Source organism: Oreochromis niloticus, linkage group LG15, assembly GCF_001858045.2.
Source record: "Oreochromis niloticus isolate F11D_XX linkage group LG15, O_niloticus_UMD_NMBU, whole genome shotgun sequence".
Classification (NCBI taxonomy): Eukaryota; Metazoa; Chordata; class Actinopteri; order Cichliformes; family Cichlidae; genus Oreochromis; species Oreochromis niloticus.
The window spans coordinates 33,573,071-33,588,903 of record NC_031980.2 but is presented as its reverse complement, the minus strand read 5'-3'; the positions used below and the strand labels follow the sequence as shown (position 1 = coordinate 33,588,903).

The following is a 15,833-nucleotide window of genomic DNA, read 5'->3' as shown; positions in this document are numbered from 1 at the left end:
GTTATCTATTAGAGACAACAACAAAAAAATTACCTATTATCTTTTTCAATTAGGCCGTTAAGTTAATTTGCCGTAGCCTTGCTTTTTGAGTTGTAATTGTTATTTCGAAACACAGTTAACAATACGGCACCAGCAAACTAGAATGTGCATATCTGCAGTGGTTAAAAATGACAAGAGGGACATGAATGGGAAAATCTTATTTACGTGGGATTATGGGACACTGTGACTATCAGAGATTTGTATGCAAAAGCAGAAGAAGATAGAAAAGCAGTGGAAGGTAGGAACACGTGGAGGAAGAATGTAGCAGAACAAAAAGAAAAAGGATTGAAAAAGCATGAATTTGTGCCCACCAGTGTAAAATCAGTTATTATGCAGGGTGCGAGGCAGCTTCTGGAAACATAATTGCTCCATCTAAAATGGCGGCGCACTGTGCAAAAATTTAGGGGCCCACTTACCGCTGGGTTGTTTTCAAAACCTTTTTAGCCTCATATCTTCAGCTGCTCCAGTGGCTTCTTTTTCTTCTTCTGCTTCTTACAACTCACTCACTCGTACCTTTAAAGTAGATGGAAAGAGAGAGAGGGAAAATGACAGAGAAACATTAATGAAAGGGACTACTAAATGAACGACCTCCTCAAGTGGTGGGTGGGGGGATTCAACAAATGCTGTGATGAGTTTCTCTCGCTCTCCCTTCTTGGCCTTTTGTGACCACAGGACGACAGTTCTCGGGCGAGGAGGAGGCTTGCTGCTGATTGCCTGAGAGCTACGGAGTGCAAATCTGCATGAAGTCCCTCCTGGCTTCTCTTGATCATTTTCTCCTTCACATCTCTAATGAGTCTGGTCCAAATCTGTGGGTGCATGCATGTGTGTAGGTGCATGCATGTGCGAATTTGATTGATACTTGTTTTGATATTCGCTCGTGCACAACAGGCTACTGCATTTATGGAATACGTTGATGGTTTTAATATGAAATGTAATTGTAGGGTTTCATTCTTATTTGTGTGTGTCTGATGAACATATTTTGTGTTTGTAATATTTGGCTACTTAAATATATATATATTAATTGTGCATACTGTATATTGACATGTATTTTTAGTTTTGTGCTTTTGTGAGTTTCTCTGTATTTGGAGGCCTCACCGTAGCCTCACTCGATATTCAGTCTACTCTCAGCCAGGTCTGCAGCTGTGGGTAGCAATAAGTCCACCCTAAGGAACTTCCACTGAGGAGCTGAGGAAGGTTATCTCAAGTGAGAAGTCAGAGGAGCTCATCATTACCCCGTGGGTAGAGACTTCTTTCCGCTAACAACATGAATATCATTAAGAACAGCACGACATGGGCATGATCAATATCATGTGGATATGGCGAGTCCTATGTGGACAGCTTGTCCAAATGCACTTCAGCAGTAGTTTTGTACCATGTTTATCAGTGTCACTCTCTTTGTTGGGTATAATTGATTAATAATAGCACTTTAAGGATACATTACAGATTCAATTATGCTGTTACTTGGGTTACAAAGACAAAAACAAAAGAACAAAAAAAGGCTTTTCTCTTTGCTCCCTGTGCACTTGTCTACAATCAGCTGATTTCAGTGCAGGGACTAGAAAAATCTGCAGCTTTTGAGGAGTGGCGTTGCACAAAAGGACAAGAGTGTGACTGTAAAGTGCCAGTTGTGTCCAGGACAGAAGTAACTGCATTACAGTGCTAACACAGCACTGAATCTTTGCAATCATTTTTACAGACAGCATGCTAGCTCAAAGTCGGTGAAGAACCTAGAGTGATTTTAAAGTTGAGTTTATGGTGATCTCAGCCCAGCAGCCAGAGCCGGATCTTTAACAGGTAACAGTGACAAGACTCAGGATTCTCCATTTCTGCCTCTACATGTTTCTACGGAGAAATTGCAGTGGCAATCGCTTTGCTTTGTGTTCACACTTCAGCACATTTTAAACAAACGATCGTCTGTACGTGCTCATTGGGATCTCATTAGGATCGTTGTGTGGGACTGTGGACTAGCGTACATATTGTTAACTACTAATTATAGGCTAGGTTTCAGAGTAATGTGAAATCAATTTAACAAATTATTTTCACCTGGCAGTAAATAAGTTACGATTACTAAAAGTAATGAGAAATGTGCACACACAACCATAACAACCCCAACACTGATCATTGTTGCTAACTAAAACTTAACCAAAAACTAACACTAGCTGTGGCAAAAAAAGAAAGAGAAACATCACAGTTGGCTTTTCCAAGACCGCTTCATTTAATGTCTTGTTTTGCCTGACCAACAACATTTTTATCCCCAAAATATTTACTGTAAGTAAAAACATGGAAGAAGTTCCCATATGCAAGAGTATGGATCTGGTTGGTATTATTGACTGAATGTTAATAGCAGCTACTAGAAACAGAGGTCATCTGATTATTAACCCTACTACAATATAAATATACCTGTGATCGAGGCGTGATGCTGAAATGGAACAGCACTATAAATTATATTTAGAAGTGTTAGTCCTTTGTGTTATTTAATCACTCAGAGTCCTCTCAAAACTTTCTGTTGATCTGACAACTTTGTACATTTTTTTTCAAAAGAAAGGATAACAAATTTCCACTGACTACTATTTGTCCTCATCCTGATGTTATTGACTTCTCTCCTCCTCCCCCGCTGTCTCACGAACTGGGCGCTGCCTGTAGACAATCTCCAAGCATCCTCTGTGGGCTTTATTACCTCGACGGCTGACCGTCAACATGATCCTTCATTCTGACAGGCCAGGCTGCCCCTCACTGGCCAATCAGTGTCAACTAACAGGCTAGCAGCAGTAGGAGTCCCTGGTATACTAACTACAGCACAAGGGAGAGTAGAAATTGGATGTGTGTGTAAAAAATATGTTTTTATATGTTACTGAGAAACTGTAATGTGTTTGTGTGGCCATGCATATCAGAAAGAGTGCAAAGCACTTCACAGAATGGGCTTGAAAACAAGTACATAGCATAGTTTTAGAGATTTTCTGAGGGAAAAAAGTCACATACACAATAAATATGGCTGTTTCCGCACATGAGCATACACTCCTGTGTGTCACTTGGAAAAAAAATGTGAGGCCAAATTCTGCAATACTCCCACACGCCTGGCTGCCAAGACGAGCGCGGGGGAATTTGTTTAATGTACAGCATTTATTCACTGCACACACGCTGTTGCACTACCGCTTCCTCCGTCGCATGAGACACTCCCTTGACCGGGCAAGTTGCCATTAATCAGCCAGAATGAAGAGCTAGTTGTATAGCATGGGAGCTAAAATACATTCAAAGTCAACATCCAAGAAAGTGGGAATCTTGCCTACCATCCTAACAATAGCATGCTCTAAGTGAGAGCGCAACTCTCTGATTGATTCTTTTTCTTTTTTTTGGTTTTGTTTTAGCTACACAACATGGGTTAAGTTACGCTTTGTCCAATCATGTGGAAAGCAGCTCCGGTTTGTTTTCTCATGACCCTGCAACATACTGGCATTGAGTTTAGTCACCGTGCTGAGACAGATGGCCGAGCATCATGGTGCATGGCAAATTGGGAAATGAAAACATGCATGCTCAGAAATGAGTATATGTGGTTTCTTTCCAGCAATGTGGTCACATAGGGTGCATTCAGAATAGAAGAACAAGGAACTGGGAGGCTCTAAGCATCCACATGAAAATAAAAAACAATGGCAACACAAAAAGAAGAAAAACACAAGGGCGACCTACTCTTTGCAAATGTCAACAGGTATGCTGCTTGAAAAGTAAAATAAAAAAGCACACACCTCAACCAGATGATGAAATGTCAACACAATTTCTACCTCCATGTCACAAAAGTAAAGACTATATTTTTCTCTGAATGAAAAAATAATGTTGCTATGGCAGCACCTGATGTCTCTTTTTCCTCACCTTACGCTCAGCCACCCACCTCCTCTGTCTCCATTGTCCTTCAGGTATTAAAAGACTAAAAATCAGATCTTCGCTGGGTAAGGAAAAGAAAACAGAAAGGAGAAGACAAATGGTGTGAAGAGAAAGAATGGCAAGCGTGTGAGGGGTTAAGTTGATGTAATCAATAGAATGGCATCGGTCAAGGGAGAGAACGGGTGGAGAAGGGGACTAAGGTGGAGGATCAAGTTAGGAGAGCAGATAGTGAAAGGAGGAGTAAGGTGAGATCAGATGAAAAAACAAAGGGTTGAGCGGATAGAAGTCAAGGGAAATGAGGAAACTAAAAGAGCAGCTTCTGTGTGACTGATTGACTGATTTGAACTTCTAGTGGTTCTCCCACAGTACACACTTCTCAAATGATATGCCACAGGTGTTTGAAATCCAACTTTAGATCTGTTCTCAGCTACTTCTCAAAAGATGTGCTGACAAAATAAGACTTTAACACACTGGAGCCAAAACTCAAGCTTTATAGAAGTGATGTGGAATTGGATATTATCATCTTTTCCTCTCTCAAAAGTTTGTCAAAAGATTACAGACACGGGTGCTAACATTACAAACTTAGCTTCTGTTGTTGTTCCTATGATCATTTTATTACAATATGACAAAATTGCCAGAGAGACACAGCCAGTGGGCAGCTTCCTCTTAACGAAAGAACTCATTTTCAAATTCCTTGAGAATATTTCGTCATTTGAAACAACCAATTTTTAGTTAAAGTTCATATCTCACTTAAAAATGGATGCTTCCCCCCCCGGGTGAATTCCTTTTTTCCTAATTTATGTAGGCTTCTTGACCTTGCTGCAAAGATAAATTCGCTATTGTCCTCAATCCAGTTATAGTGCGTCGAATAGGTTTTTATATAGTCATAATATGTAGCTGTCAGCATGTGTGTGTTTCTGAATATAATGTCCTTGAGAAAGTCTAAGTCTGACCACTCATTAGAAGTACTGGTTAAATAGAAAAATACAGGAGAAATTATAAATCTGGGAATGCACTGCTGGATTTCAAAACCTTTCAGCAAAGTAGGCAGATACCAGCTCAAACATGCTTTAGACTCGGAGCTCTGAAAAACTAACACATGAAGTTTAATAACTGCCTGCCTTCCTTATTTTATTACATCAAATTCTCTATTCTAGGATGTTAATAATGAATGACAATGAATGAAAATGACCATGTGCTAGTGTACTGTGTCTAGGAACCCACTGGCTATCATCTGATGACTTATCCCCCAGGGTGGCCAGTATTTTTGTGCCAGTGGACAGCCAGGCCAAGACTTTCTGCGTTGTGCTCAAGGCATTACGTAAAAATATAGATGAGGATATAAAATAAAAGATAATTTTTTTAGAAAGCTAAGTCTGTTTCCGCCATTACCCAGTGGTTCTGACATTACACCGTAGCAAATGTCTTTTCTATGATGGGCTGTTTACCTGCGTGTGGCTAAAGCTTGCTCACTTTTGATTGGGTAATACTATTGGTGCTAAAAAGGCTGTACCTTTGCATACAGATTGCATACAGAACTGTGATGTGTCCATAATATGGTTAAAAAACCCTCTTCTCACTCAGCACCACCAGAAAACTTTGAGGAAATCAGCTTGGCAGTGGTTTAAAAGTGCAATTTAATGGTTTTATTAAGGAAAATCGGTTCCCTCTAAAACACTTTGATCAGCATGTTTGTCACAGTGCCTCAAATTCAATAAGGTTTGTGAGAGGTTTCCTTCAAAACAAACAGAACACACTAAACTAGACAGATTCCCCCCGAAAGCCTCATTATTCTCCATGGCTGCTAACTAATCCTGTACCTTTGTGCTCTGTCAGAAAACCTTCTCACACTCAGACAACACAATACTGCGATGAAACACTCCGGCTACAAGGCTACGAGCCACTCTGAGTGAAGTTTCATTAGCAGAGCCTGTTTTGAGCAGATAACTACAACAGAGTCCAATATACTTACACGTTCTCAGCAGATCCCCAGTCATAATTGCTGCCGTGTAACATGGGTTAGAAAGTCTATGAGGTGAACCGTCTTATGCACACACAGAAGTGCTCTGTGCTTCTTTGAGCTGGCTGTGCACTCATGCACTTAAATCTTCTTGTCATTTAATTTTGATTTTTTTGGTTTTGCACACTGGACAATTGTGAATCGTGTGTGTGTGTGTGTATGTCCAGCAGCAAATGTGTCTATTGGCATGCTGTGTGCAGTGACTGATATTCAATTAGTCCACCTGCCACCTCTACATGGCTCGGCATTCCAGCGCTCAGTAAATCAGGCCGACTGACAGCACACAGGTCGATATTAATATTAACGCCTCTATAAATAATGTTATTGTAGGCCCCCATGTTAATGCTTCATGATATGATGGGCATGATAAAGTAGAGCGTGTTCTATTGTGAAGGTGAAGGGGGGTTTAATAGGGAGAGAGAGACAGACTAAATCCCCTTCAATGTCCTTCGATAGAAACGTTGGTGACACTAGGTTGGAAAGGCGCCGAGGTGGTCACAGCTGTGTTCCCGAGCCTGAATGGCTGGGGGTGGAGGCGGGGGGTGGAGAGGTTTGGAGTGTGTATTATGCGCGCGCATGTGGTGAATTTGCGGAGAGTTAGACCGAGGGGTGGTTGGGAATGGACACAGTGGATTAATTATTATAATTCATCTCCCGGGCCACATGTTTATGGCTCTACTCAAATTATTGTCTGACTATCTGATTTCCATCTTGTACACTGCAGTGTATGCACTTTGTGTGTATTCGTGACAGGAGAGGTCCGTGGTTGAGTAGACGAATGGCTTTGCTATTTTGTGACAATTGCCCATATTTCACTGTGACAGCAAACATATCACTGTAACGTCTTTATGTGTTCGCTGAAAATCTCCGGATTAGCCATTGGCTGCAAAGAGATGGCCGTCATTAAACCGGCCGGGGTGTCTGAAATGTCAGCTTGTTAACTTGACCTTGCAGGCAAAACTAGGGCATCAGTCATTACATTTAGAGAGGCCAAAGCTTCAGTACCAGTGTGAAAATAATAACTTCCTGAAGGACAACAACATGGGCTTGCCATCTCATTTAGCATTTAGTGTTACAGTAAGATGTTTTTGGTTTTCTCTGACTCGGTCAGTTCTGTACTTTTCTACTTAAACACGTCTTCCATGTAAATCCTCAGCTCACAAAACCAATCTACTTTCTTACTTCAGTAAACCTAGCGAACAGAGTTCAAGGGAATAAAAACATCACTAGTTGCTACTGATGTGTTTATTCATTTATTTATTTATTTTTCAACCTCAATTCACATCCCCTCCACAAAAGATGCTGCTCAGCATGCAAATTCAAACCGGTGATGCTACGGTCCCAAGCATCCTTGAACTCTAAGCAGCGTAATTTGTGCCCTGACCACAAACACACTCAAAAATTCATGCCCAAAGGTAAAAGTATTGTCAACAAAGCATCAAGAAACTCTGTGCAGTCCAAGCATGAAATAATCCACAAACAGTGTGTCTGTGTAGGTTCTTGCTCGTGCAGGTCATGGTATTATAAGGAGCTTGGAAAGAAAAGCAACTGGACTTCTTTCTTGAAGATGTTTAACCAAAAACACTGTGTAATAATTAAAAAAACTAACTAAAATTATCTTTAAAAAAAAGCTAATGTTGTCCCCTTAGAAAACCTCCAAAATAATTAAATACATAAGTCACTGCAGAGAGATATTAATCAATACACAGACACACAGACACACAGACACAAACACACTTGGTTATACAGTGAAATTTTCCAGTTATAAATGAATGTGGAGAATTCTGGGAAAGATTTTCAAACCTCCAATAGCTTCATACATGCACAGTTGCACACAACAAACGCTGACCAGCCCTGGACCAGGGGTTTTGCAAAGCCTGGATCATCCCTGCTAATCCACACTCATTAACGATGAACTCCATGATAGCATGCCACCAGCCTCTACAGCCCCCACCACTTTTACCCCACTTTTACGCATCCGCTGCACTTGCAGGTATAAGTGGCTGGCAGCTTTTGATGGCGATTTTAATAAATTACTGTACATTGTAGCAAGCGTGTTTGTTCCTGCTGCATGAGTAAACAGAACACCTGCCACACCTGTCGGCGCTAATCAGGCCTGGTTTAATTAAGAGTGACAAAGCTTTTATTTCATGCCGGCGAAGGGGCGTGTATTTGACCGAGGGAAGTTGAGCACTCTTTTCCTGCACTCCTCGGAGAACCGCGTCTTCAGATGGAGAGGGTAAGTCAGGATGAGGCAAACTGGGTGACAGAGCTGGTGAATCATTTTACTCTGGTAAAATGTAAAAGGATTTTTAAGCAAAACTTCATATTAATTATTAAAACACTTCTATTGTTCCCTGGGATAGAGAAGAAATAGTTTCTGCACTCAACAGATTTTACCCGAGGACTTGCACATAAATAGAATGTTCATTCTCTGTGCTCCTCCACATCAGAGAGAAGGTCACTGCTGAGTGGAGTCTACCTACAAGCCCCCTTGGGCTGAAGGAAAAAAAAAATCCACCCGGATGCTTCCCTTCTAGCACTCTGCCTCCAAAATAACTCTTCCTCTGCAGGGTTCTTAAATAAATTACAGATATGCTATCCTCCCAAGATGTGATCTCTGTTCTCCAGCACAAATTAAAAATTTAAGCCCATTTAGGTTGGTGCCCAGTGTAACTTGAATCAGTGTGGTTGTGAGAGGGTGGGGTTGGGGGGGAGAGTCAACCAGAGTTGTGTCACAGCAGTGCTCAGTAGTGATGCTTGTTGCTTCAGGCACTGTATCCGAGAGAGGAAGCAGGGTGGCCTGAAGTTAGACAGAATATCTTGTAACTATAAGGTCACAGGCTTGATCCAAACGCACAACACTTTTTCTGCCCACAGCTAGGTGGTCTTACATGTCAAAGTGTCGAGGCACCAAACTCGGACATGTAAAACCACCAGCTGTGCAAAAATGTACAACTTCAAGAAGCTCAAACCACATCACACACATTTTAATGTCAGCCAGCCTAGCCTCAGATTCACACAGGCGGTGAAGCTCAGCCACCACATGGAAATGAGACATCATGTGTTAGGCTGTTGAAACTAACAACAACGGTGCTGGAGGATCAGATCTACAGGTAGTCTGACTGTGAAATTGGAAAAGTCCAAATAATCGCAGAGATTTGGATCACTCAAATCAATTAATGAGCTAAACAAATTCATTTGTCCTTTTGAAGACAAAGGCAGCACGCCAAGAGAAACAGGATTACCACCACTCTCTAATGCTTGATTATCAAAAATAAATAGTCTATTAAATACACCAGAGGATCGCCTGGGAGGCTTGCATATCAGCACAGCACATCCTATTTATTTAATGTTTTAGAGATGGGTAGAGACCAAAAAGGCTAATTAAGTGTGAACTCTACAAAAACATTATCCAATAGAACAGGATACACTGTGCAAAATAAATGTTCTCTGATCATTAAGCAGCAGAAAGCTAAAGACGTGTGTGTGTGTGTGTGTAAAAAGAAAGAGAGACAGAGAGAGAAAGAAAGAAAGAAAGAAAGAAAGAAAGAAAGAAAGAAAGAAAGAAAGAAAGAAAGAAAGAAAGAGAGCTCGATAGAGAGAAGGGTATGTGTAATAGTGGGGGCCATTTAATAGACTCAACCTCACTATGAACCCAGAGAAAGCGCTTTGTCATTTGACCTTCATTAACATCTTCTATTCATTGCTCCAACTCGGTGATAAATCAGGGAATGGCTCCTATTGTATCTTCCAGTGTCATGCAGTAAAGCATTCTTCCTTACCTGGCTTTCATTAGCTTTTGTCTCTTAAACAATAACCAGAGCCTTGATCGAACACAGGTTTTATAAGGTATTTGCCTTGTGGGCACTTTGCTAACAGAACTTAAACTGAAATCAAATCAAGAGGCATTTCAGCAAAGATCCAGAGGAAGAAACACAACCCTGGTGTAAAGGCACCTTTAAGTGTTTTCACGTGAAGCTCTTAATGCTATAAAGACTAGCACCTTTAACCTCACACTAAAGATAAAATCAGAAAGACCTGCAGATTAAAAAAAGGCCTTCCTTTTGGAAGAGGAGACTTTCTACAGAGGAGTGGCTTCTCTCTATTGAAGCATTGCTGGATTAACCTAATCAGAAGATTAATCAGACTTGAAACACTGGAGGCTGTGCCGGTGGCCTCTTTACCTCTTTATCCGACTGTGCCAGGCAGCAGAATTAGGCTAGAGTGCAGGGAGATGGTGTTCCCACAACCCCTCTCTCTAGAGCTCTCAACTTGCCAAAACATCTCAGAGGATGAAGTGGAATTAGAACCTCCTAGTTTGCCCTCACTGACCTTTCCTCACTTGGTCCTTTCAGATGTCTCTTGCCATTCAGACAAGAGCCCATATGTTTACCATTTGTGGCACAGCACTTTGGGAATTACTGTATTGGTGCAAAAATACTATTGCCTGTTAAACTGTGTTATTTTTGGCTTTTTTCAAAATTCAGAATCAAATAAAGAAATGGGAACAAACTGTGTGTTAGCAACAAAGTGGCTAAAGATATGATTCAATATTGGTTCTTTGCTAAGTTGTCTGGTATGTATAGAAACAAAATTGGTTCATCCCTTAAGTTAGATGCCTTTTTTGTGATTGAATGGTTCAAAAAAAATTTCACAAAAAACCAAAAAATAATACAAAAAAACTCCTCTGAAAATGTTTAGCTACAGGGACTGGATGAAAAGGAGTGACCACTTTAACTAAGTCTGGCTACTTGGAAGCAAAATATAAGAAATGACAAGTAGCACAAAAATGTTGCACAGCACTGTATTTCACACATCACATGACTTGAACATTAAATGCACCCGATGATCAGGATCACCCAAGAGGATACTTGACTAGATTGCTGTCTAACTCAGCTGCGAACAGGCATCGGAGTAACAGGCCACTGTGTGCAACCGTCCGACCCTGCAGAGATTTAAAGATGCAGTGAGCCGATTGTCCTCAAAACTGGTGGAAATTAGCTCATGCTGTGCCATGTTTGTCTGACCTTCTAATAAAGGATCACATCTGAGAGGCTGGGTGCCTCATATTTTTTTTAAACCAGTGATCACATGGATATAAGCGGAAAATTTGGCAGACAGAAAAAAAAAGGTATTGTTAATCCGCATTGAATAAACAAATAAAACTTAGTGTGTATTTATCTCTCTCCATCTGTCTGCCTGAAATTATCCTGCAACTAATCTCACCACCTAGGCTCAGAAAAAAAAAGAAAAGGACTACAGCACATGTCCATGATAAAAAACCCCAGAGAAACCTGCAGTGTAACAGGGAGGGCATCATTGATCCTATCTCTCTGGTTGCCAGGTCATCGATTGCAGCATGCAGCTGTGTTACTTGGCACACCTTGCTGACTCCAGCTACAGCCTTGAATGTGCAGTCGAGAGCATGATGGCCCCCCACCACCACCTTTTTTTTTCTTTAGTCGGTTGACCAAAACACACAGAGAACTGTGTGTGTGGCAGGGTCCTAGGCTGTCCTTATTTGAGTGGGATCATAATTTTTCAACATTTTTTCCTCAAACATGGATTATTATGCGGTGGAAGCAGATGAGATGGACGGGGTCGAAGTGCAACTAGAGCCACGTTGAGAGGTACACACAAATGGGAGAGCCAGTGAAGGGACTGAAGAGAAGAAGAAAAAAGCCGAAATAAATGGAGAGTCCAATTTTCATCTTTTCTACTTCCCTGAGATTTATTGATCTTAGAATCCTATCAAGCCTTCTTTTGGATGCTTAAGTAAAACAGACATCAAAGATCAACTTTTTGTCTTTTCACCCTCCTCCACATATGCCCTTCCTACGCCCACCATTCTATTTAAAGATGTGCATCTCCCAACATCCAATATGAATACACTTGAAAGAGCGTGTGAGGAAAAGAAGAGAAGTGAAAAACCACTTAAAACGAGTAGTGGCAGGATGCAGCTAATAGCCGTCTGATCAGCCAGCGTTTCATCTTTGCCACATTATCTCTAAATTCAATATTGGCTCTTCAAACACTCTGAAGGGGTTGTTGTGTCTAAACTCTCCTGCTATTTATGAATCCAGACTACACTTAGTTGGTATTCCACCCTTTTGTTGACGTCCCCTCTGTTTCTCCTCAATCCCTCACTGAGAGCGAGCTGATGCATAGAAATCGGCGTCTCGTGAAAAATTACAGTTTCTTTGTATGTTAGACACTTGTCTGTCACCGCACAGCCAGTCCTGTTATTGACTCTGACAAATTCCAGGATGCTGCTGATAATGGCGTGACAAATGGGCGCCACTCTTTCTCCTTCAACAACCAGTACATCTCCCTGTGCCCCCCTGTCACCCACCTCTACTAGATTCTATTATGTGATATGATATCATATCCTGGCTGAGTACAATCAGGAAGAGCTTTGTTTACAAGAATTTTGATGATATATAAAATTTAGTGCTATGGTAAAAAGCACAGAGAGATCCAGAATCTTGGGACCAAATTTTAAGATAAGATAAGATAAGATAAGATGACCTTTATTAGTCCCACAGGTGGGAAATTTGTTTGTTTGTTGTTAAGGGACAGCATATAACAGTGACTCGAAAAGTAACATCTTTACAACAGTCTCAAACTGGTGTGGTCATATAATCAAACTAGCAGGGCACTTGGATACTGCTGGCTTGGATTTAGGTTTGCACAAAAAACTTATTGGGCTCTTCATTTGCTCATGGTCTGGTGTTTTCATTACACTTATAATAATTTTTCACAATCCTGCTGACAAGAAGAACTAGAAACTCCCCTCTGCCTGTCACCCTGGCAGAGGACTGCATCACAAAGGCCATTTCATTGCTACCTTTACTTTCTAAAAGAGAAAGATGGTGATCATGTTGGAAAACATGGTCAAAGATGAATCAGAATCTAATGGATGTTTAAAACTGACATTGGGACTAGAAATGAAAAATGTAATTACTGTTTATTTTTATGTGCAGGTATTTGGTTTTGCAAGAAGCTCTGCAGTAGCCATTAAGAGATCTCGTTTTACTACACTGATCACACAACATGCAATAAACTATTATCCAGGAAGGATAATGGTTTATTGCACATGGCCGACCTGTCTGGGGTCCACCTTACCTTTCACCCTATGATAGCCAGGAGAGGCTCTAGCCCTTCGGTAAAACTATGTGGATAAGTGAGAATGGGTAGATGGCTCAATGAATAATTTGACTAAACTGGATTTGGGTTTTAGTAACAGCAAAACAAGAATTTAAGGATTTAATTTAAGAGTTTGACATAATTCTTTGAATGAATCAAGACTAAGTCAAGGGCTTAACCTGAGGACAGTTGTTATGTAACAAAGCATTTAACTGTAAAGGAATGACTGAGTGAGAGCTTACCTGTCTGCAGTGAACTAAGTTACATTTACTGTCCTCACCAATTTTGTGACTGCATCAAGTAAAAAAGAAAAGTAATACATAATTTATGAGGTGGAAGCCTAATGGGCTATATCCATAAATGTATACACAAATGGATCCTGCCACAGAAAGTAAGCACACAAAGCTGTGGGTTTCCTGAGTTTAACTGATCACTGAGACTGCTCTATTTTACCTAAATAAATATGTTTTTGCTTATGATACAATTTTTGCCTAATTTGAAATGATAGCACTCATACAGTGATTTTTTTTTGTCCTAGGATTGTGTGGATATTGTAACGCGTTTCCCGAGTGTATCTCCTCTGGAACAGTGCCTTCTCTGTGCTCCATGACCTCAATCATGCACAAGATAAAAAATATGTACAAAAAGAATAAGAGAAAAGATGAAAGGCAACAACACAAATTAATCAAAATGTGGGGAGGATCTGGATTTCATCTGTATGCAGTAACATTTCCTGCACTCAGTATTACATTTTTTCTCTCTGTTGCCACTGACAGGCCCCATCGCTCTGAGAAGACTGATATACTTTTTTAAAACTAACACTGACTTGGTGGTTGTTAAGCCATGTTCAAAGCTCCACTACTCTCTAAATCTCTAATTTGGTTCATATAATATTTATATATTATAAGTTAATACAAATGAATTTTCAACTTAATGGTCTGCAGAGTTCCAGTAACAAAACTCCTTTTCTAACCTCTATTAAGAAGAGACCATGTAACAGTTACAAACAGCATAGGAAATGTACCTTTGCTGGTTTGCAGGGTTTTTTTTTTTATATATAATCAGTAAAAGTTACTTCATAATGCAACTGTGGGATGGCAAGTCCCAGTTTCTCCTTGTATGCTCATCTGAACAGAATTACTAAGCACCTTTTTGAAGCTGGATTCCCACTGATGCTGTGTCTCTGAGAGGCCTGTTGAGCAACATTACACAGGCATACACATGCAGACAAAATGCAGAACAGGTGTTGCCATTCAGATGAACGCTATTATCACACTAGGGTACACGTCACTATCTCAGTGGGGTGATATAAACACACTTTTCTGTGCTAAGAAAATAAGTGCATTCCACATGTGCAAACATTTTATCTCAGAGACAATAGGCTAACAAAGAGTAACCCAGCAGCATTCGAGGGAGCCAGAGGGGGATGAATGATGATAGTAAAGGCTAAAATGAATCATTTCAGCAACCTTTTTTCATGATATGTGCACATAAAGAAAAGTCATAGTACATGCTATAAGACTTACATGCTATCCATTTTCTCTTAGCTGCCTATCCTTACTGTTCAAACAGAATTCTTGGTTTCTGCTTGTAATGCCTGGTTTCATGCAGCGGTTTCACTTATCCAAGACAATTTTCTCCAGTGGTTAAGATTAAGGTAACTTTAGGTAACTTAACTCTGCCAACAAGGCAGTGGAAGTCGAAGGTGCTTCAAGGTGGCTGTAGTTCAGGTGAGGATGTCATGGGTGGTGTAGGATACAAGCCTGGCCAGGTCAGCTGGGTGAGGCTATCTTATGTTGAAAGACCCAAGAACACCACATGATGCCAGGAAACATCACTGATGATGTGTCCGATGGTTCAAGGTGATCTACAGTATGTTAAAAGCAGATTTTCTCATGGGTCCAATATAACCTTTCAGTAGGTGCACGCTGGTGTCCAAAAGGCATGAGAGCTTTAGAAAGGAGCATGCTAATGTTAGGTGCGGTTTGTGCCCCTCGGTGCTATTTAGCACAGTGTGATGAGAGTTCATCGCCACACATCCTGCTTGTCTCTCTGTCTGAGAGTGAGTACAGAAATAGTCTTTGTCACCAACGAAACAGCAGGGCACCTTTCACACACCATGTCCAACACGACTGGTCCGAGGCGCCAATACGTGTGCCAGCGTGTGTAACGTCGCAGGGTATTGTCAGCTTACGAAAGCATGTCTGTGTGCCAATATCTGCTTTTCTTTAATGTAGATAATCAACAAATAAAAATAAACAGCATCTTTGGCTTCTTCATTTCAAACTTGTGTTTGTTGCATATTAGAAAAGGACACTGACAAATTCAATAAATTCAACAGTTCTAATAGACAAATTGATTAATGATCCTTCAGAGTGACATTGATATGGCAATGCACCAATACTATCAGACCATTTCGATCTGACCTGAGCCAGACTGTGGCCAAAAGTCAAATTGGGGAAAACATTGAGCACTGCACAGAGTGATACACTAGAGCAGCAGAAAAATGATCTGCAAGGGTGAAGGAAGCAGTAATAGATAAGAGGATTACTCCATTACTATCTACCCAGGGGGGTGTTACCCCAGAGCAGAACACCACGGTTAAAAAGGGCAAGACCTTGATTTCCTCCTTCCCGCTCCCAAGTTGTTCATTGTTTAAGTGAGGCAAAGTTGCTACATGAAATACTATCCCACTCTGTACAGGGCAAAGGCATGTTTTTAGCTCAGGATCAAATTCAGCCTTCTGAAG

The 15,833-nt window shown here is 40.8% G+C and overlaps 1 protein-coding gene across 14 annotated transcripts in view; it reads right to left on the bottom strand.

Moving 5' to 3' along the window:
- Positions 1-15,833, bottom strand: part of ptprsa (protein tyrosine phosphatase receptor type Sa) — a 220,684-nt gene that overhangs the window by 180,822 nt on the left and 24,029 nt on the right. For all 14 annotated transcript variants that reach the window (XM_003449057.5, XM_019345869.2, XM_019345864.2 and 11 more), the window contains exon 2: positions 456-552. The gene's annotated coding sequence lies outside the window, so the exon portion shown is untranslated. The remainder of the gene's footprint in view (positions 1-455; positions 553-15,833) is intronic.